Source organism: Mustela putorius, unplaced genomic scaffold (assembly GCF_011764305.1).
Source record: "Mustela putorius furo isolate JIRA1106 unplaced genomic scaffold, ASM1176430v1.1 tig00003836_pilon_pilon_pilon, whole genome shotgun sequence".
Classification (NCBI taxonomy): domain Eukaryota; kingdom Metazoa; phylum Chordata; class Mammalia; order Carnivora; family Mustelidae; genus Mustela; species Mustela putorius.
Window position 1 is genome coordinate 35,417,876 of NW_025421989.1, and position 6,516 is coordinate 35,424,391.

A 6,516-nucleotide genomic window follows, 5' to 3' on the forward strand; every position below is an offset into this window, starting at 1 on the left:
TTTATTTATTTGACAGAGAGAGATCACAAATAGGCAGAGAGGCAGGCAGAGAGAGAGGGGGAAGCAGACCCCCCACCGAGCAGAGAGCCTGACTCCGGGCTCCATCCCAGGACCCTGGGATCATGACCTGAGTCGAAAGCAGAGGCTCGGGGCGCCTGGGTGGCTCAGTGGGTTAAGCCGCTGCCTTCGGCTCAGGTCATGATCTCGGGGTCCTGGGATCGAGTCCCGCATCAGGCTCTCTGCTCAGCAGGAGCCTGCTTCCTCCTCTCTCTCTCTCTCTGCCTGCCTCTCTGCCTACTTGTGATCTCTCTCTGTCAAATAAATAAATAAAATCTTTAAAAAAAAAAAAAAGAAAGAAAGAAAGCAGAGGCTCAACCGACTGAGCCACCCAGGCATCCCATTGTTTTTGTTTTTTCAAGATTTTTATTTATTTGCTAGAGAGAGCAAGCAAGAGCACAAGCAGGGTAAGTGGCAGGCAGAGAGAGAAGCAAGCTCCCTGCTGAGCAAGGAGCCCAATTCGGGACTTGATCCCAGGACCCTGGGATCATGACCTGAGGGGAAGGCAGAGGCTTAACCAACTGAGCCACCCAGGTGCCCCTATCCATTCTGTTGTTAGTGAACATTTAAATGGCTTCCAGTTTCGGGCTATTATGAATAGTAAGCAAATGAATGTTCTCCCTTTTTATTTTTTGAAGATTATTTATTATAGAGAAAGAGCACAATGAGGGGGAGGGGGAAGGGAGAGGAAGAGATTGGGAAAGTAGCAGATCGCCCCCACACCCTGAGCCTGGAGCCCAACATGGGACTTGATCCCACAACCCTAAGATCACCATCTGAGCTGAAATCAAAGTCAGTTGTTCAACTAGCTGAGCCACTCAAGTGCCCCAGTGAGCAAACGGATGTTATGAACATTTCATACTTGTATTCGGGTACATGTAAGTGCATATTCATATCATATTTATTTCAAGGAATGGAACTGCTGGGTCATAGGGCCTGTATATCTTCAACTTTAATAGATTAGGCAAGGTTTAAAAAAAGTCATTGTACCAATTTATGCTCCTACCAGCATGTTATAAGAGTTTTAGTCGATTCACACCCTTGCCTACACTTGGTATAGTCAGACCTTTTAACTTTTGCCCCTCTGGTGGTGTGTTGTGGCATCCGATGGTTTCTTCGAGTTTGCATTTCCCTAACACTAATGAGGTTGAGTGTCTTATCTATTTACTGGACTTTTGTATTTCCTCTTCTGTAAAGTATCTGTTCACATCTGTTGCCCATTTTTCTATCAGGCAGACTTTTTCTTATTGATTTGTAGGAAAAATTTATATAGTCTGTGTACAGCTTACCTTTCATCTTCCCAGTTTTTGGCTTGTATTTTCATTTACTTTATGGTTTTTTTTTTTTTTTTTTTTTTTTTTTAAATAGTTTTTTTTTTTTTTTAAGAGTTCTTTCTTTTTTTTTTTTTTTTTTTTTTTAAGATTTTATCTATTTATTTGACAGACAGAGATCGCAAGTAGGCAGAGAGCAGGCAAAGATAGAGGAGGAAGCAGGCTCCCCATGGAGCAGAGAGCCCGATGTGGGGCTCGATCCCAGGACGCTGGGATCATGACCTGAGCTGAAGGCAGAGGCTTAACCCACTGAGCCACCCAGGTGCCCCTACTTTATGGTTTTTTAATTGACTTTACTTTTTAGAAGAGTTTGAGATTTAGAGGAAATTTGAAATATTTGAGAGTTCCCAGATACCTCACACGCCTTTTTCTCTATTATTAACATCTTATGTTAGTATGGCACCTTTGTCACAATGAATGAACCAATGTTGATCTATTACTAAGGAGAGTCCATACTTTCTTCAGATTTCCTTTTTCTGTTGCAGGATCCCATCCCGGAACACACCATTATGTTTAGTTGTCACGTCTCCTTGAGCTCTCTTGGCTGTGACAGTTTCTCAGACTGTTCTTGTTTTTGATGAACTTGACAGCTTTGAGGAGCACTTTGTGGTATCTAAATGTGGTGTCTGTCCAATCAGGAGGGGGCCCCTAGATGTAGGGTGACGATTGGGTGGAAGCCGGTGGTGTGGGTGGTAGAAAGATGTACCTGAGGCAGAATAAAGGAAACAGAGGTTTGTTGAACACACTGCCAGGGAGCCGTGGGCAGGACAGCAGGGGAGAGGCTGTCTGCAACCGGGCAATGGGTGTGGCTGTTTTTAAAGCAGGGAGGTGAGGAGGTAGAGCAACACATGGAATTCTTCCTTTTCTGGTAACTGTGCCTGGTTGTAAGTAGCCCATTGGTCAGTTAGGGCCTATGGGTATCTTGAGGTGGGTCGCCTGATGGGCCTGTCTGGATTCTGCAAGGGGGTTGCTGTGGGCCCTTTCCATATTCCATTGCTCAAGCCTGTTTGCTTAAAAGCTCCCTCTATATACTTCTCATCGGATATTTTGTAGGATGTCCCTCGATTGGGATTCATCTAATGTTTTTCTCATGATTAGACTGGGGTTATGGGTTTGGGGAGGTAGGCCATAGAAGTAAAGTGCTGTTCTTAACACATGATATCAAGACTACACACTATTGACATCATTTGTCACTAGTGACATTGGCCTTGATCACCTGGCTGAGGTTGTGTTTGTCAGTTTACTCCACTGTAGAGTTACTTTTCCCTCACCACCCCCAACTTCTCCATTCTGTATATGGCATCTTTTGAAAAGAAATTCTTTTTTTTTTTAAGGTTTTTTTTTTTTTTTTTTAAGATTTTATTTATTTACTTGAGAAAGAGCACAAGCTGGGGAGCAGCAGAGGGAGAGGGAGAAGCAGGCTCCCTACTCAGCAGGGAGCCCGATGCAGAACTCAATCCCAGGACCTCGGGATCATGACCTTGAGCCAAAGTTAGACGCTTAACTGATTGAGCCACCCAGGTGCCCCTTTTAGTAAGTTTTTTTTTTTTTTTAATTTAAACAATCCCTACACCCATTGTGGGGTTTGAACTCATGACTCCAAGATCAAGAGTCGCACCCTCTTCCAACTGAGACAGCCAGGCCCCCTTAAAAAGAAATTCTTAATCTTTTTTTTTTAAGCATTTCATTTATTTATTTGACAGAGAGAGATCACAAGTAGGCAGAGAGGCAGGAAGGGAAGCAGGCTCCCCGCTGAGCAGAGAGCCAGACGATGTGGGGCTCCATCCCAGGACCCTGAGATCATGACCTGAATTAAAGGCAGAGGCTTTAACCCACTGAGCCACCCAGGTGCCCCAGAAATTCTCAATCTTAATTGAGAGGCAGCTGCCTGGGCTGGGGGTGTGGCATGATCTTGACCTCCACAGAGCTCCTTGATGGCTGATTGGCGGGGACCAAGCCATCTCAGTGCTGCCTCTGGGATTACTCAGAATTTATTGCTGGAATTCATCAGGTGGGGGGAGAGGGGGCAAAATTAGGGAAAAAAACAGAACTGTGTATTCTTTCAAATCTTGTATCTGGACCTCTCCTCTTAAAACTCAAGAGCCAAGAATTTGACATCATTGTTTCCTAGTTCTTTGAGAATTCTCCCCATGGGGCAGTGAATGAGAGGAGTCTTGGCTATTTGGCTAGGGAGGAGAGGTGTGAGGAAGGTGGAGAAGGAGGCTTCTTTTAAGGTAAATGTGGGTCATTAGTTCTTATATTATCCCACCACACACATATCCACCTCTAAATGCTTCCATGAGAAAGTTAACCACACTGACATCACTGATTGATTGCTGAGCGCTAAAGATCCGAAACAGGAGGGCTACATACAAGAAGTAGAATTGAGGACAATTCAAAACGTGACCTTGAGTACACATGCCCTTCCCCAGGTTTCAATCTCTCAATCTATGAAACAAAGAGAAAGCTTCCTACAGTGTTTATCTTGCTGAATTCCAAGGCTATAAGGAGCAGTGATGCCCCTTGGAGACCTCCGAGGAAAGGGGTGGGGTTAGATTTAAAGGCTTAGATAATCACCCCTAGCTCAAAAAAGGGCCCTGTCTCAAGACACAGAGTATAAAAGAGACTTTGAGGTTTTCTTGTGAGGAGGGGAAAGAAGAAGGATTTTATGTTCCATCTATTAGTATTTTTGGTCTTCTTCAATTTAAAAGAAATAAGAATGTTCTAGAACTCTTTCAAGAATAGAAAAATCCACTCCATTTCCTGTTTCTTTAGGCTGGATGAAATGGTGGGAGGTCTGCTCCACTTTTAGCTGATTATGCCCCAAATAAGGTTTGTTTAGACAAATTCAAGGCCTTTGGTTTAGAATCTGTTTTAGGATATGCAGCAAGATGGACAAAAAATAAAATTTTAGTTGATGTAAAGAGAAATGACTCCATCGTTCTTAAAAATGAATTTCTAAAAAAATTATTAAATTTTTATTGATCCGCCCCCCCCCCACACCGCAAGCCAGTCATTTCAGAGTCGAGGCTACTTTAGACTTTTCTGGTAATCTAATAATTTCTCCTAATGGAAAATTATCTCTTCCCCTCTCAGATTTTTTTTTTTTAAAGAATTTTATTTATTTGACAGAGAGACACATTGAGGGAGGGAACACAAGCAGGGGGAGTGGGAGAGGGAGAAGCAGGCTCCCCACTGAGTGGGGAGCCCGCTGAGAGGTTCCATCCCAGGATCCTGGGATCATGACCCGAGCTTAACCACCGAGCCACCCAGGTGCCCCACCCCCTTTTTAAAAGTATTTATTTCCCTTTCAGATTTCTTTAAAGTCACATTTGTACAGAGACACCTGGCTGGTTCAGTCGGAAGAGCAGGCAACTCTAGATCTCGTGATTGTGAGTTCGAGCCCCACACTGGGTGTAGAGATTACTTAAATAAATTAAAATTTAAGAAAAAGTCACATTTGTGTAAATTCTCCTTTGAAAGAATGCAAATTTGAGAGTCAAGAGTTTTCTGAAGTTGAATGAGCAGATCCAGATTCCATTCCATAAATTGAGAGTGGCTTTGGTAAGAATAGTGCATTCTAGAAAGTTCAAAACTTGAGTATTTGGGGAATTTCTGATTCCTGTTTTGAGTTGGGCAAGTTTTTCCTGGCGTAGAACTGCTACCTGAGAAATCCTGGGATCACTGCTTTCAAGCCATCTCTTATTTTCTCCTTCAATTAATCCTAAGAAGAAAATGGAGATCAGAAACTGTGTAAACAGTAGGGCACCCCTCCCCAACTCTGTCTTGGCATTTGTGCACTTTACAAAGCTCAAACACCTTCATTGGCTCCCCATTTCCTGTCAGTTGTTGTCTAGTTCTTTTAACATTTAATATTCTCAATAAACATGTCCCTAATTGAAAATTTTAGCCCTATGTGCCGCTCGCCCGTATGATTTCTTCTTTGGTTAAATTTAAGTTACTGTTCAACCTCACAGGCTTTCTCCATGGTGCACCTTACAGTTTTTGCTTACCTGCCAGAACCACCCCCTCTCTTATACTTGCACATTGAAACCATGAACATCTTTCAAGGTCTTGGGCGGGGGCATCCTTTTCTGATCTTAGATGCTACGCAGTGTCACTTCTTGCTTAATATCATAGGCAAAAAACTTGTGACTGATGTGGGAGACAATGGCAGAAGGAAATGTAGATAAAATTAAAGGTCCTTATAACCTGCAGCCCATGGACAAATACTTGAGGCTGGCCAAGTGTAAGGTTTCTCCAGGAAGCTCCCTACAGTCTTAATGTTAATGCCTTGCTAAAGGGGAAAACTACTTTAGCTTGACAATAGAAAGGCCATCAGTATCCTGTGAGTCTTCTTTTGCATATGAAAATCCTTTATGGAATTTCCCATCTCTTTACCTCCCCCAACTTCATAGTATGTAATCAGTTGCTCCTCACAATCCCAGGGCAGCTGCTCTTTCTCCCGACAGGTCCTGTTTGGTGCTTCAATAAAACCACCTTTTTTGCACCAAAGAAGTCTCACGAATTCTTTCTTGGCCCACGGTTCCGGACCCCAGCAATGCTAGTCCAAAAACACATGATGAGCACTGGTTATTATATGTAAGTGATGAATCACTGAATCCTATTTCCAGAAACCAATGTTGCACTGTATGTTAACTAAAATTTAAATTTAAGAAAATATGTTATAGGCAAAAAAACCCTTGAAAGTCGGAAGAGAAGATCCTCGTCTAAATAGGAGGTCTAGTCCTCACCTATCACTGAGCAAATGGATGAAGGAAGTAATTAATGTTCTTGTTCTGTCACTCCTGGTGGATAGGAAAGTCTTAGGAGATAGGGTTACCAGATTTAGCAAATCCAGATATAAGACGCCCAGTCACATGTGAATTTCAGATGAACCACGAATACTTTTTAAGTATAAGCATGCCCCATGAAATATTCACGACATATTTATACTAAAAAGCATTCGTGGTTCATCTGAAATTCAAATTTACCTAGGCGTCTTGTATTTTATCTGGCACTCCTGCTTGGAGAGCAGGTCCTCCCGGAGGCGCCAGGCTTCTACCCAGCAGGTGCTCAGCATCTGTGCAATTGTTAGAACAAAATCCAAACCAACCCCGCAGCTTCC